This window comes from Bidens hawaiensis, unplaced genomic scaffold (assembly GCF_021521415.1).
Source record: "Bidens hawaiensis isolate Kalapana, Puna unplaced genomic scaffold, B.hawaiensis_p1.1 tig00001143_1, whole genome shotgun sequence".
Taxonomy (NCBI): domain Eukaryota; kingdom Viridiplantae; phylum Streptophyta; class Magnoliopsida; order Asterales; family Asteraceae; genus Bidens; species Bidens hawaiensis.
Window position 1 is genome coordinate 2,994,743 of NW_027491065.1, and position 17,682 is coordinate 3,012,424.

The following is a 17,682-nucleotide window of genomic DNA, read 5'->3' on the forward strand; positions in this document are numbered from 1 at the left end:
TGTTAATTTTTGGGAAATCAGCTTGTTTCCTGGCAATGTAAAAAGCAGAAAACGGCCTCAACTTCAATAGCCGAAGCAGAATACGTGGCACCTCGAGTTACTGCTCACAAGTTTTGTGGATTCAGCAACATCTGCGGGATTACGGTTTGAAGTTTCTTACTACGCCCATTTATATTGATAATTCAGCTGCTATAAGTATCACCAAAACTCCCATTTAGCATTCTAAAACGAAGCACATCAAAATCCAATACCATTTTATCCATGAATGCTATGAAAAGAAATTAACAAGTATTGATAAAATTCACACGGATTTTCAGAAAGCTGACCTCTATACCAAGGCGTTTGATAAAACACGTTTTAAATACTTGCTTGGTATAAATGGATTAAAAACTTTGACTGAAGTTCGATCGCTTGGTTAAATCATCTTCATTTTGTACAGTTTTCCTTTTGTTTTTAAGTTTTCTTTTATATGTTTTAGGGGGGAGAAATTTAGAAAAATACAAAAATATTGTGTTTTCAGTATGTACAGATAAAATTTTAAAATCTAAAAACATTCAAATATTAAAAATTCAAAAACATTGAAAAACTGCTCCTCAAATGAGTTTTTGAAGCATAAAGGGAAAATAATAGTACATTGACCTGACGGATCTAGCACATGAATAAATTAGATTGAAAAATTGCCGTAAGACCAGCTATATGATATGCAAGATAGGCTTGACAGACTATATAGGTATTGATAAGATAAAAATATAATGATTTCCGAATCTATTGGTATAACATCTTGACACATGATTCTATATCTAATTTGAAAATTGAAAGTTTAAATGATTAATGTGTTTACATGCGTAGAATTTGCTAAGAAATTCAGCTTATTTTTCCGTTTATTTTGCAAAGAAATTCAACTTTATTTTTTCTTTATTCTTTTTTCAAATCTTGGATCCTCTATTGCGTGATAAGATTATCCGACCTGAGGGTTAAGATTTGAATATTCTGGTTTATTTTCTTGGTGTTTCGTATAAAGTCTTGGACTTTCTCCGCGTGATAGTAAGGGATTATCCGAATTGATTGTTAAGACTTTATACACTTTCAACTTATTTTTATTTTTTTATTTTGTTAAAATGGAACCATATCTGCGTGGAGTAATACTGATCTTAAGGGAAAATTTTAACCTTCTACTTTATTTTTATTTTTCTTATTTTTGCATGAGTAATAGTTAATCAAAATTCTATAATCAAGAGAAAAACATACGCGTGTGATGACCGTCGTTTGAGTCATGCAAAAACCTAATTAACCTAAGCAGCTAGGGTAAGTCAGGTATTGTATCCACCAGGAGTATGTGGTCAGTGTGAAGTGAAATCAATTTCTAAACTTATGAAGTAATTCAATTAAAGTGCTGATCACACTAGCAAATGGTTTATATGTTGTAACAAGCAAGCAAGTAATCACGTGTTCAACCAATTAACAAAGACAAATCACACCCGGGAATCCAAGTAATTAACCTAACAGCAAACTCATGCAACTTAACAGATTAACAATCACTGATTAACACCGATTGACTAACTAGACAAACCTTAGGCATCAACGCTTACTAACACACGGCACTGGTTATCAAACACTCCTTGCCAGTGTGACTCAACTAAGGGAAAGCGTATGCTTCATCACATTCAACTAGTTAAAACAACCTTACGAGCAATTATTATAGCAACCGGCAAACTAATCGTTCTGATCGACAAAAAACCTAAACCGACTGAATGCACAGCACTACTAAACATCAATACTCATAGATTAATCAAAGATCATTACAATCAATTCATTCTAAATACATGAGAAAAACTGAAAGAGACAATACTCTACATCCCGGGTATGACTCGAAGAAACTAGCCGCGCCTTGGCGTCTCTCGGGCCTCGGTTATGATCTGGTAGGCCATGTAGGACACTTAGAGATGATTGGGGATGATCGGGACTTGCTTTTTTGCTCTGGAAATCGCCTGGAAGGTGAAGAATGGCGTTTAGGGTCGTCAAGAACGTAATATAAAACAAACCCTAACGTTCACGATTCTGGGGACCATTGCGTAGCGCGATGGCCTCCTCTCCTGGTCCATCGCGCTACGCGATGGACCAAAGTCAACGCAGGAACTTACAGGGCATCGCGTAGCGCAATGCCCCACCTTCAACACCCATCAGGCTACGCAATGGGCCTCTTTTCTCAGCAATTTCGTTTAACTGCCTCGGGAAGCGTGCTGGACATCCCGGGTCTTCATTCCATGCTCATACAGGTCCAAATTAAGCGCATTAAGTATCTGTGACCTGAAACACAATAAACATGTATGAAGTACCAAAGTTCCTAAAATAAACGAGTAAAACAAATACGTTAATACAAATAAATATGTATAAATAATCCGAACATCACATCCCCACACTAATCTTTTGCTTGCCCTCAAGCAAAACTCTAAAGTAAACATTAACTGCCATCATAGGTCAACCAATTATCACCATTAATACTAGCAAGGTTTAATGTCATACCCAGTTTCCCAGACTGACACTTTCTAGATTGACAACCCACAAATAAAGTTAATGCTACCATAAAACTATAGAATCGCCCAGATAAGTGTACTTTGTTTCCGGTTAGAGCATACATGTTCACACCCCTCACACTATCAACACTCTTCTCGGTTTAATATCTGGACTGACAATAGATGTGCCAGTATATGTCTTTGCCCTCAAATACCTAATATGAGTTACAACTTAATATGCTTGCAAGTCAGTCTTATCTCTACACATTAACCACCGGTTGCATAAAGACTCAGACTAGGGTTTTGCTAAGGCTTAGGTTTGGGTGTGGATTAGGCTTATTTAGTGACTCAGGTGGATGAAACCCAGTTAAACAAACCAATATACAGACTCACGAATACAAACGAACTAATTACATAATCAACTGCTATTTACAACTGAAATACTAACTGATAACTTCTTTTTGTCTTTTTCCTGATTTTTCAATTTTTTTTTTGCATCAATACTAACTGAAATGACTGATAATTACAACTCAGAACTTAACAACTTTACAACTCGTCTGACTAAGTACAACTCGATATATATACAACTCGATAACGAACTGGATTTCATCACACGGGTAAAAATAAAATAAAGGCCAAGGCTGAAATGGTGTGTAATGTTCAGTTTAACACATGTAAAGGAATAAGGTCCAAACGGGCTCCTAGGGGATAATGTCGGGTAAGGAATTTATTTAGTGAGGAAAATATGTACGGAATGGGTTTTCTAAAGTCCTAATCTCCATACAGGTGGTGGTATTAAGATCTCGAAAAGCATGTGACAAGCAAGTTCTAATTCTGTAAAACATACCGGTTTCCCTCAATAATTGTAAGACATATTTTATATCTATTATATAATATGTGTATTAAGTATAGGGGCCATCTCACAATATGTCTGGAAATATGGGCTGCCGATGGGAAACATGTATACCCGTTCCCTTGACTCGTTATCCCGGCCTAAAAGATTCCATTTTCCAACTTCTTATTTTAAAAACATTTTTCGGGAAAACTATCGAGAAGCTGAAAAACCAACCATGACCAAAAACCTCTAACTTGGCATTAATAGCAATAAGTGGCAGTTAACAACTTAAGCTTCTGAATACTCTTCGAGGTACTATTGGGCTGAAAATTTTCAATTTTCCCCCATCCCCACACTTGCGGTTGACACTGTCCTCAATGTTTAAATAATAATAAAACAATTAACATTCATTTGGGGGACGGGGTTGAACTGACAGTTGTACTACTTAAAAACTCGGGGAACAAATGTGATGAACTAAAGCAAAATATACAATTACATTTCTACCAACTAAACTAAAAAAATAAAAAAATACAACTACAAAATAGTTTATGAAACCGAAATCACCTGATAATAATGACAATGCAATGCTAACTTGGCCCACAACTCTCAACACCCTCGTGACACACGTCTCCACCACTGACCAATTCTGTGTAACCAAATCTGCACAAATCTCGAGACATGTATAAGTAACCACTCACAAGTATAAGACTTAGGTCTTTCGAGAGTTAATATTATTATTATATTATAAAAATCATTACCGAGCCGAGTTAGTGAATTTCATAAAAAATTTTGTTATTTAATTAACAATAATAAAAGACCTAACTCACTTTCGTAGGAATCACGGTTGCATTTAGCGTATGCAACAAGCCCTTTAAACCTCTCGGTAGCCCGGGTGGACGAGTGAGGTCTCGTGAGGGTTTATAGTGAACACACCCAAAAAGTTCCAAAGTAACACAAACAAAAATACAAATATATACAAATATACATATCAAATACAGCAGACAAAGTGGGATGGCTGTTATATATAATTATTATATTATTATTACTTATTTATTTTAAATATATATATATATTTTTTAGAGATCCGAGGACCCATCACGTAGCGCGATGGGCCAGGTAAGCACACGTCGCGCTACGCGACCCAATTAATTCAAATTAGGGTTTGGACCCCATCGCGTAGCGCGATGGGGTTGGTCATGACGTCATCACGCTACGTGATGACGTCAGATGTCTGGGAAGTCCCAGCCACCATCGCGTAGCGCGATGGTGAGCTGTCCAGGGCCATCGTGTAGCGCGATGGTCCCCAGTGAACGGAAAGTTTTTGCCGAATTGGGGTCGGGCATTTTCCGACCCAGTCACTTTTCGACATCCCGACAACACCCTGAACATGCTTCCGAAGTCGGAATTTGCAATACTTACCTGGAAAGCCGTGAAATTAACCAATTACTTACCGAACCTCTAAGACGCACACTGCATCAAAAGCGCACACTGCATCAAAAGCCTCCCCACACTTGAGATATGCTGCACAGAACTCGAGACTAAAGTCAAAAAACGACACAACGAAAAGAAAATAAAATGGAACACACTTACAAACCTCGGGTTGCCTCCCGGTCAGCGCTGAATTGTGTGTCTACAGCTCGACAATGCCTCGAATGCCTCAAGTATTTTCGTAAGCCGATGAGGTCACCATGGAACTCATCAATTCCTTTTCTCACCATCTTTCATCTTAATGACTCTCTCATTCCATCCTTTTCTCTTCGTGCTACTTTTCAGCTCGTTCCTGTCAGTTACAAAACATTCCTCTCTTGTATGATTTGTGCATGATGGTACACACTTGTCAACAAGAGGGTTAGTAGCATTTTCAAACAATAATAACCGCTTAACACGGTTCCCGCACTTAATGCCCAAAAATCCCTCAGCACAATCAATTACCGCATGTGCTGTGGCAAGGAACGGCCTGCCCAGTATGACTTCACGTTGTTTAATATTACCCTTAGCATAATCAAGTACCAGGAAGTCAACTGGGTAGCTAAAATCGTCCACTTGAACCATTACATTTGTGACCATGTCCCGGGGTGTGTATGAGTTTGATTCGCCAACACCACGGTGGTGTTTACTCTCTCTAACGAGCCAAACTCATACTGATCATATAAACTGCCGGGCATGACACTAACACATGCTCCAAGATCTAGAAGTGCCCGATCAGTTTTGAAATCTCCAATTTGAATTGATAAAAGTGGCACTCCCGGGTCTAGGAGTTTACTTGAGGTGGTATTATCCTTCACCTCCTCATCTCCCGTATTGGTCAATTTGACATTTAAACATTTTTCACAAGTGCAGTTTTCACAAAAAATTAATTCATCTGTTTTTAATTTCACTTCATTTTGGAAAACCATTTCATTTTGACCAACACCTTCATTCTCATCACTAACATCATTCACCACTGCTTCAACAAACTGCGGTGGCGACTCAACTTCAACACAAGTAATTTCAAAATGAGGTAAAAGACTTACCGCGTTGATGTGCACATTATTTCCTTTCTTAGAGCTTGAGCTAGCATGTTGCGGGTTTACTGTGGTATCGCTTGGTAGTTGACCCGCGTTCTTCTGAAATCTTGCCACGTCTGCTGCGAGCTGACCAATCTGCTTTGACATTGCTTCTGCTGACTCGTCTCTCAACTTGAACTGTCTCTGAGTTTCCTTCTGATTATCTATCACAAGATTCAATAATGCATCGAGTTTTGAATGAACTGAATCGACTGAATTTCCCAAACTACCCTTCTGCTGGTACTGATTCTGATAACTCAACGAACTGTTACCCCGGTAACCATCTCTGTTATATCCCCGATTGTTATACTGACTGCTCGAACCACCCTGATAGTAGCTGCTCTACTGTCGGTTCTGACCGGACCCCTGAAAGTTCTGGTTCGACTGGTTCGACGCGTTCCCGTATTTGAAATTCGGGTGATTCCTTAGGCCTGGGTGATAAGTGTTCGAATTGAACCCTGGGCCCTTGGACTCCCCGTACGCGTAACTGACTTCCTCCTCGTCGGGATACTCGTCCTCATCAAACTCAGGGCAATTTTCTGTCTTATGCTCCAACTCACCACACTCTACACAAACCGGGAACTTCACCCCGACTTTACCAACCTCTTTGTTTTTCTCTCGTCTATAAACCGCGAGTTTCCTATCCAATTCTGTAATTTTTTCTGACTCGCTCGAGGCTGATTTGACTGATCTGGTGACCCCAACTTTTCTTCTTCGGTCTGCAGCTGCCTCTGCCTTGGAATCTTCACTCATAAACTCCAAAAATTCCCAATCATCTTCCTCGGGTTGATTTAACAACTGACCATTACACGAAGCTTTCAAATGCTTTTTGTCTTCATGCGTCAACCCGTCAACGAAACACTTAACCAACTCCCACAACTCAATCTGATGATGCGGGCACTTCCTAATCATTTCCTTGTAACGAGTAAAGGCCTCGTGAAACAACTCACCCGGTAACTGTGAAAAATGTCTAATCTCCATTCGGGCCTCGATAGTCTTCGACTGTGAATAGTACTCGTTAAGGAAAACCTGCTGCATCTAGGCCCAGCTCTCAATACTGTGCATCGGTAGCGAGTTGAACCAGTATTTTGCTTTGTCTTTTAATGAAAACTGGAACAACCGCAACCGGACCTCATCTTGATCATAAGTACCATCACCAATAGACCCGCAAATAGCTGAAAAATCTGACAAGTGTGAATACGGGTTTTCAGATCCCAGTCCGTGAAAATGGGGAACTATGTTGATGTAGGACGGACGGGATTTGAATGTCGGTTGTCCCTGTATGTGAACCTGTGGGAAAATCGGTGAGGCACCATCTGAAATAGCCGGTCTGAACCGATTGTTAACACCCTGAACCGGAGGCCTATAATTCCTTTGTCTGGCCCTCGGTTCCTCAAAACCTCCCCTGTTAACCTGAATCGGTTGTCTGCGTTCCTCCCGAAACCTTCCAATACCACCCCGATTCGGATTTCTTTTCCTCCACCTGTTACCTCTCACCCAAACCGGTTCCTCAACCTCATCATCTGTGTTTCTCAGCTCAAACCCGTCATTCCCCGGTTCTTGTTCCTCCTCATCTCCCTCTTCTTCGTCTTCAGTGATAACCTTCTTTCGGTGACGAGGGGTATTTTTCGGGACTGATAGTCCGGGTCTATCGAGGTTTCGGTTTCGGGATTGTCGGGCTGAATTTTGTGGTTGTGGATCGGTGTTTATTGGTGGTGGTAGGTCATTATTTGGTGGGTTCTGGTTATGTGGTGGGTTAGGCTCAGTTTGGAAAACATTAATTTCGGGTGGTGGGTTTTGATTTTGGTTCATGTTCTGACCATCCATGTCTGGATGTCTGATCTGAGCTCGGTTCTGCCGAGCTATACATTCAATCTCTGGCTCGTAAATCAGTGGGGAATTTCTTCCTGAATAACGGGTGTGCATAAACCTGTTACCTGCACAAATAACACACCCCGCGTAAAATGGGAAAATAAAACTATACTAAAAATAATAACAAAAACTAAATTAAACTAAACTAAACAAAGAAATCAATTAATCATAAAAACACTAAGCGCACTAACTTCCCGGCAACGGCGCCATTTTGATGACCGTCGTTTGAGTCATGAAAAAACCTAATTAACCTAAGCAGCTAGGGTAAGTCAGGTATCGTATCCACCAGGAGTATATGGTCAGTGTGAAGTGAAATCAATTTCTAAACTTATGAAGTAATTCAATTAAAGTGCTGATCACACTAGCAAATGGTTTATATGTTGTAACAAGCAAGCAAGTAATCACGTGTTCAATCAATTAACAAAGACAAATCACACCCGGGAATCCAAGTAATTAACCTAACAGCAAACTCATGCAACTTAAACGATTAACAATCACTGATTAACACCGATTGATTAACTAGACAAACCTTAGGCATCAACGCTTACTAACACACAGCACTGGTTATCAAACAGTCCCTGCCAGTGTGACTCAACTAAGGGAAAGCGTATGCTTCATCACATTCAACTAGTCAAAACAATCCTACGAGCAATTATTATAGCAACCGGCAAACTAATCGTTCTGATCGACAAAAACCTAAACCGACTGAATGCACAGCAATACTAAACATCAATACTCATAGATTAATCAAAGATCATTACAATCAATTCATTCTAAATACATGAGAAAAACTGAAAGAGACAATACTCTATATCCCGGGTATGACTCGAAGAAACTAGCCGCGCCTCAGCATCTCTCGGGCCTCGGTTATGATCTGGTAGGCCATATAGGACACTTAGAGATGATTGGGGATGATCGGGACTTGATCTTCTGCTCTGGAAATCGCCTGGAAGGTGAAGAATGGCATTTAGGGTCGTCAAGAACGTAATATAAAACAAACCCTAACTTTCACGATTAATAGGGAGATCCTTTTCTAGTTAGACTTCTTGCAATGAAAGAACCGTCACTTCCTTTTTGTTTGTCCTGTCAGATAGAAAGAGGGACCCAAAGAGCCTTCTTTACCACTTTAGGAGGTGGGGGTGAAGGGGGGGTTTACTTGCAACCGAGGCAAAGTTGTTTATGATTAAATCTCAGAGGCACTCTTATCATTTGGTAGATCCAAGTCCATGGCCTATTTCGGGTTCACTCGGAGCTTTGGCAACCACCGTAGGAGGTGTGATGTACATGCACTCATTTTAAGGGGGTGCAACACTTCTCAGTTTGGGCCTAATCTGGGGACCATCGCGTAGCGCGATGGCATCCTCTCCAGGTCCATCGCGCTACGCGATGGACTAAAGTCAACGCAGGAACTTACAGGGCATCGCGTAGCGCGATGCCCCACCTTCAACACCCATCACGCTACGCGATGGGCCTCTTTTCTCAGCAACTTCGTTTAACTGCCTCGGGAAGCGTGCTGGACATCCCGGGTCTTCATTCCATGCTCATACAGGTCCAAATTATGCGCATTAAGTACCTGTGACCTGAAACACAATAAACATGTATGAAGTACCAAAGTTCCTAAAATAAACGAGTAAAACAAATACGTTAACACAAATAAATATGTACAAATAATCCGAACATCAGCGTGACATTTCACTGTATAAGAGATAGACAAATTATGTCTGATAGGTGGGGTCCGCATATGATTTGCGATTAATTGAACCTTGAACATATCGTAAAGTTACCGACAAGTCCGTGTAAAGTTTAGGAGGACAATTATATATGCAATCATCATTGGATTATGTGTATAATAAAGATCGAAATTGAAGTGTAACTTAGAACGTTATAAGTCAATATGATTCCCTGCCCAAACTCACAACAATATGTACTGCTTCTTTGTTTCTTTTATTGCATTTACATTTTCTTGTATCATTCTATTGCTTGTTTGGAAATTTGAAAAATCAAAAAGATTTTATTTCTTCTTTATTTTCGATTACCAAGCATGCGAATTATTCAAGATAATATGAAAAAGCTTTCCCCATATTTTAAGTTAAATCGTGCTTAAAGTATTGAATTTTTAAAGTATATCCGCTTAATTAGTGTTTGTCAATCAATGATTGATCGTTTAATGTAAATAACATTAAAGTAATATTATTTTGGAACCCTAATTGGTTCTAAATGAATATTTAATTCCTTTGAATGAACTTTTCTTCATTCGTTAAAAGTAAGGTTTATTCGTTACTACAATGTAACGAATGGATGAACATTCGTTGAATGCCATAACGAATGTGTTCATTCATTATGGATGCACATTCGCTTCCGCTATCTGATAACGAATGTGATCATTCGTGTACTGTACTAACGGATGACAAGTTAATTTTAACTTATTCGTTAAAAATAACAAATGACCTGACTATTCGTTAAATATTCTAACGATTGAATGAGTTATTCGTTGCTCTTAACGAATAACATTTTTAAGTTAACGAATGAATCCCTCATTCGTTAGTTTAAAATACACGAATAGCATTGGGATGCGTGTACTTATTTCAGGGTGTTTATAAACCCAAGGGGACGAATGGAATGCCATTTGTCTTCACTATTTCATCACCTCCTTAAAGAAACTCTGCCAAAATTTTGCACAATCCTAAACCTTCCATAGTCTGAGTTCTAACCGTTTGTATATTGATCTACAAGTACTGGCGATAACATGCATATAAATTTTGCTTGATTTGAATCAGTAATAACATATTAATTGTAGAACGAGCTTAAAACAAATCTCCATATTCATTAATCTACATTTAGACTTGTTTAAATCTCAATTAGATGTTATCTGAGTAATTAGATGACAATCGATACTTCTATAATACTTAATTGTAGATTATAAAGCGGTTTAGATGTTATCTGGATGTCAATTGCTTCGTTTTTAACTTTTTGGTGTTCATGGTTAATTTTGACATTGACTTGGATAGTCATAAGAAATGTAATGTATCATTCGTTAAGTTTTAACGAATGACAAGCTAATCGTTAAATCGATAACGAATCAGTGTATTATAACGACTGATTTGTTTATTCATTATCGTAACGAATGATATTTCTTATTCGTTAATATAACGAGTGAATGTCTTATTCGTTAAAGTAACGAATGTTACTTATTCGTTAATGTAACGAATGACATTTATTATTCGTTAGTATAACGAATAACCGGATATTCATTAATGTTAGCGAATGAAGTAACGAATGTACCTATTCGTTAAAGTAAAACTAACGAATGAAGGTGCTATTCGTTATACAGAAGGATAAACTTGGAAATTTTTTTATATATTAACATATTTGCTTTACACAGGATGGTAGATGAAAATGTTCCAGCTCACGTACTGTAACGCTCGTAAATTTTCATTAAAAGGACTTACGCCTTGTAAGATTGTATCTTCAACCGACACCTGTTCTGACATCTTCGGGGACCCCCTAGTCATTCCCATAAGTTGAATTACTTAACTTTCCATCCAAGTTGTTGCATCACTCAAACTTGAAGGGTTGGAATGTAACATTATGTTTTATAACAAAAAAAAAAAAACCCTAGCCTCACCTTTTGATTTCCGATCGGCAGAGGAGCAGCAGCAAAACCCACCCATTTTTCCTTTTTCCAGCCAATTCCAAGGTGCCAAACTCTAATTCAAGGTCGGTTCTATCTTAGTATAACTCCTTTTCACTATTAAACCTTTTGTTGAACACGTTAGGGTTGAGTTTTGATTATAACAATTTCTGACAGATTCGTACTCGTTTATTGCTCGGCCGTAAATTTTTGTTAAAAGGACTTACGCCTTGTAAGATTGTATCTTCAACCAAGACCTGTTCTGACATCTTCGGGGACCCCCTAGTCATTCCCATAAATTGAATTACTTAACTTACTATCCAAGTTGTTGCATCACTCAAACTTGAAGGGCTGGAATGTAACATTATGTTTTATAACAAAAAAAAAAAAACAAACCCTAACCTCACCTTTTGATCCGATCAGCAGAGAAGCAGCAGCAAAACCCACCCATTTTTCCTTTTTCCAGAAAATTCCAAGGTGCCAAACTCTAATTCAAGGTCGGTTCTATCTTAGTATAACTCTTTTTCACCATTAAACCCTTTGTTGAACACGTTAGGGTTGAGTTTTGATTATCACAATTTCTGATAGATTCGTACTCGTTTATTGGTCGGTCTGTAACTCGATGAAACTTTATTGTTTATAATCAATTCTTGTTTCTATAATGTTCTGCATTTAGTCTAGTTTCCAGAAAGATATAATATGTAATTTTTGGATGAGATTTGAATGATTTTTATGATTTTATAAGATCGAGTGTCAAAGCTGATGCGGGATGACGAATTCTGGTCTATCTTCCCGACATCATAACTCTTTTTCTACAAGTCCAAATTGGTTAGTTCCACTCCTGGAACTTAATACTTTGAGTTAGGAATCAAACCCAATTGAAATCGTTTAATTTGGTTGGGTAATGATTTTTATAAAAATAAAACCATTTTTTTGCGCACTGAAATAGCTGCACGTACCTTTCTGTGTTGGAGGAATTTTATGATTTTTATGTACACTAGAAAAATAAAATAAAAATATCTTTATAAGCCTAAAATATTTATTCAACTCTAGTAAAAATTTCATAATTTATTCTATGGTTTTCCTATGTACTAAAATACATCTTTGCATGCTAAAATCTGCATGTTATGCTCGTTATTGATCGATACTTTCGTTTTTGGCTTAACCGGTGGCTGCCCTTCTGAGCATCTTTCGGGACTGTTTTAATTGAAGTTCTTGCTCCATCATCTTCCTGGGTAAGTCTTGTATATCATACATTAGTATTGCGAGCTATAGCATTCGTTTGATTGGTCAATTGTTAATAGTTTGAAAGTTAGTGTTCGGTTGATTAAATTGTCGAATTGTTGCGTTTAACGCGAGGTTTGAATGAATTAATAACCAATTCAGTTTGGGTAGCTTCGGTTTGATATACAGGCTGTTGGAAAATTATTTTTTTAAGTATTGGGGCTGAATTGGTTGTTTGATTGGTCAATTGTTAATAGTTTGAAAGTTAGTGTTCGGTTGATTAAATTGTCGAATTGTTGCGTTTAACGCGAGGTTTGAATGAATTAATAACCAATTCAGTTTGGGTAGCTTCGGTTTGATATACAGGCTGTTGGAAAATTATTTTTTTAAGTATTGGGGCTGAATTGGTACGGGTCTGTACAACGCGAATTCGCGTTTATTTGATAGTTGGTGCGTTGGGTTTGCGAGTTACCGACCCATCCAACTCCTGTAGTGTCGTGTGGACGTGTTGGCTGTGATTTTATTAAATTTGGTCCACACGGGGCTGAGTTTGATGTTAAGTGCCTAAACAACTCTTAAACGCGCATATGCGCCTCACCTAGCACTTTCGGGGGTAATTTGGGAATTCTCTACTCTCGGGTTTTCCTAAGGGTGGTTTTGGTTAATTCAAGGCCCCGGGGGCTGTTTTAAATGAATTTGGCGAGGTCGAGGCGTTAGGTAGATCAAACCATGTTAGAACGCCTCGTAGGATAAACGAGTCAATTCGGTACTGTTAGTAATCATTGTTCGTAATCCGACAGGCTTTTGAGTTTTGGGAGTACTTAAGGGTCCTCTAGCCTGTTGTAATTGTGTGCCTCGTGTCAGGTGAGTTCATGATGCCCCTTCTTATATTTTTACGTTTTTGGCTAGCATACACACCATATTACAACTTTACCCGATTTTACTCGTTTAAACTAAATGGATGGTACTACATGGCCTTATTTGTGTTTGTGGGTTCATGAAAATATGTGTGAATAATATTCCATGTCTTAAGATATTTGAGACTCGTTTATGGTCATAGATATACTTTCCTTAAGGTCATATATATTACTGATTGCTTAGGCTCAAGGATATGGGCTTACTTGTACCATAGCATGACTTGAGAGGATATTTATGTATGTATACGCTTGGGTTACTCTATGACCATAGGCTCATTTCCATTATGATATATTTGGGATGATATGTATATATACGCATGTTTATACATGCGTTATTTTATGCCCAATAATTGGCGATGTTAATTAGTCGTTATCGACTAAGGATGTTTGCGTATGCCTACTTTGTGTTTGCATACGGAAGGATGGTGATCTTGGCCGGGCCAAAATATACTACTCAGGTTCTTAAATCCTATAGCGGGCCCTGGAAATCCTGTAAGGGGGGGACGCTCGTGTGGCATGATCACCATCGGATGGAATGTTACGTGTTTGGGTTGTACGTGTGCTCGACCCTGATGTTATTACTTGGATGTTAAGTATAAGGATATAATTATATAGAAAAATAAGTACGATTACTTATTGTTTATTATGGCCTAACTGTCCAGATCCCGTTTTTATATTTAAACCTTTGGAATGTTTATTATAAATGTCAATTACTAAAAATTTGAAGTCACTCAGCTCAAGCTGACTTTGTGTGTATGTTAGTGTGAGTTTTAGGTTAGGAAGAGGATGCTTACCGCTTGGACGTGCTCGAGACTACTGGACGGTTGAAGGCATATCTAGTCGGAGAGTTTCGTTGATGAACATTGTTCTTTTCAGTTTTTATTAAATACATTTAAATTTGGTTTTGGGCACAATCCCCGGGTTTTGGGAACTTGTTGGATCAATTATGACTTTTCCCCGGATTTATACTCTGAACAGGTTTTAAAATAAATGAATTGTCTTGGGTTTAAAATCAAATTTTTCTGGTTTTGAGAAATTTGATATTCCTGATTCCGCTGTTTAGTACTCTGAAACGATTTTAATAAGATGAATTGGTTTGGTTTTAAATTTTTGTGAAGTTTGGATATGATTACCAACTGTAGGATTCCGGGATTCACGGTCTTAAACGTACCTGAACAACAGCCTGTGCAAGTGGCTAATGTAGTTGAACAAGCTGATCCTAAGCCTGAACTAGTGATGATACCGTGGGATAAAAAGCATAATATTTGCGCTTTTCTCGAGGACAACTTCTTTGTATCAGACATGTTTGGTGATATTATCAACTACCTGAAGCGATCAAGGATCTACATGGCTATCTCCACAGACACAGTAGTATATCAGAGTATCATACCACGAGATACGTTGAGGGGGGGGGGGAGAACCAGATAGAGGCTGAGATACAGGGCAAACCGATAGTGATTGATGTGCCAGTGATTAGAGACGTGTTTGGTTTTGGGGATATGGTGGATGACCTTTGTGAGTTTGATAGGTTATTGATCAAGGGATTGTTTGGACGTGTGAGGTACAAGGGGGATTTGGATCGATCTATGTATAAGGCGTATTTATGTGAACAAAATAAGTACTTGTTACATGTGCTTATACACTGCCTTGGTGGTAGAAAAGGGGGTTATGATGAATGCCAGGTCATGTTACAGTCTACATTCGTTGTGTTACTTCTCAACAAGCCATTTAATTTATCAGAAATGGTGTTTTATCATTTGAAGGAGAACTTCACGACCAGACAGAACAAGTTCTTAATGTATCCGCGCTTCTTATAGCTGATCAATGACTTATAGCCTGATTTGGTGAATGATCTGACGAGCAGGGCTGATATTATGCTACTTGAGCATATGAATCTGGATACGATACCGAGGATCAGGACATATCATGGACAAGCATTACATGATAGACCACGATACAAGAGGCTGATAGGACACTTAGTTAACATTGACCATGTTGCCCCACCTAATGATCGCTGGGCTCACATTGATTCAGATTCGGAGCATGAAGGTGGTGACGTTGGTGCAGATGGTAATGATGATGGTGGTGATGGTGGTCAGGGTCCAAGCATTTTTGATGCACATAACAGGAAGGGTAAAGAGCTGATGATTGAGAAAGCTAAAAAACCAAATAAGCAAAGGGTAAGACGGGGTACTGGTATTAAGATACCAAATCAGCCTTCAATTCCTATTATCAGAACGTCTTTACCTGTTACTATTCCTGCTCCTGTGATTCCTACTTCTTCACTGACTCCTATGATAACTACTCCACCAGTTTCTGCTACTATTACACTGGTGACTACTACTTCTATTGATCCACATTTTGGAGTTATACCACAGACTGTCTTATCAACTATGCTAAGCCCGTAAGTTCAGATAATGGATCCGGCAAGTTCGTCTGTGATGATGCAACGACCTAAGCATTCGTTTATGGCATTCAATCGTCCTCAGGGTCCATTATAGCATGTTCCTCCTAATTTTTACCAAATGTCGCCTCAAGCACATATGTTCCAGCTTCTGAATTTGATACATTTACAACAAAATTAGATGGCTGTGGACAGGGTGTTTCAAGAGCAGATAAGGCTAGAGCAGCTGAATATGTATCGACATATCCAATTTATTCAAAAGGAAAAAAAGGATTTTAAAGCCTTTGTTGCTGCTCAGGGGGAGAGGTTGAATAAGTAGGATGAATTCATCCTCCATCTTATATGTAAAGAAGATGAACTGAGAAAGATGAAAGGAGATGATCGGGATCCATATAACATGAGTGGTGGACGTGGTGACTAGCAACCGGGCGGTGGTTGACGTAGGCTGTCGTGGTATACTAAAAAACAATTAATTAAGGACTTAAATACCTATAACTAGTACGTGTAAGTAAGGTCGTCTCCACAAGGACTCAAGGAAAGTGCTAATTTAATATTACTAAATTAATTATTAAACTAAGGCGGACAGACGATGTCAAGCGGTTTTTAGAAAAAGGTTAAAACTAATAACTACTTAAAAACGATTTGTAAATAATATTAATAAAAGCATTCATTATAGGTTCGGTTAATGTGACATTCAACTTAATCCCATATTCGATTATATTGATTACGTAGTAATTACTAAACCTAGTAGTTGTATTGTGATGTCAAACGATACCCTAACCGAATTGATGACACAATGAAACTCGATTTACCTAATCACCAACTTATGTTTGTTAAAACCAATTAAGAGACAATATTTGATGATAACTAATCAATGACACAAGAGCTTAAACCCTAAATGTTGATGAACACAACCAAACAAATAATGCATTAATTAATAATCCCAAACACAAATTGTTTAAATAATCAATCACAATTTAAGCAAGACTAAGACAATACCTCAATCAAGATCATAAACATTAAGCATACGAATCTGGTTAGAAGTTAAAATACACAAAAACCTACCCTAGAATGAACAAGAAACTTAGCCAAGCATCGACATATCGATTATATCACTTATCTTGATGAACATGCAATCCCGAGATGAACCGGAAGCCTTGGAATGATGGAAGATCGTCCTAAGCAGCCTCTTTTGCCTCTGGAAGACGTAATTAACCGAATGGGGAGGTTAAGGGGTTTATATAAGGCAAACCTAAATTTTTGGCCGACATAAGCATCTTCGCGTATCGTGAATATGTAAGGGATGCTTCTTCGCGTATCGCGAAGGACAAAATAGTCGCGGCCGAATTCCTGCAACTTCGCGTATCGCGAAGTTGCTCTTCTTTGCATCTTCGCGTATCACGAAGATGTAAAACTTCAGATTTTTTATTTTTCTTTTCTCGACTGCCTCGTGATGCGTGCACTTCCAATCTTTCACTTCTCGATCTTCATTCCAAGCCCGTAAATATCCCCGTTAAGCTCCATAGCTTCCAAGATCCTGAAAACACGTAAACAATGTTTGAAGTACCAATGTTCATTCATTTATTAACCTAAAATTAACTAATAAATATATAATAATAACTAACTTTTAACCAACCATCACATCCCCACACTTATACTTTTTCGTCCCTAAAAAGAATTTGCAATGGAATCAGAATCAGAGATCATTCTCAAAATACTTCATAGATTATCTTAATTAAG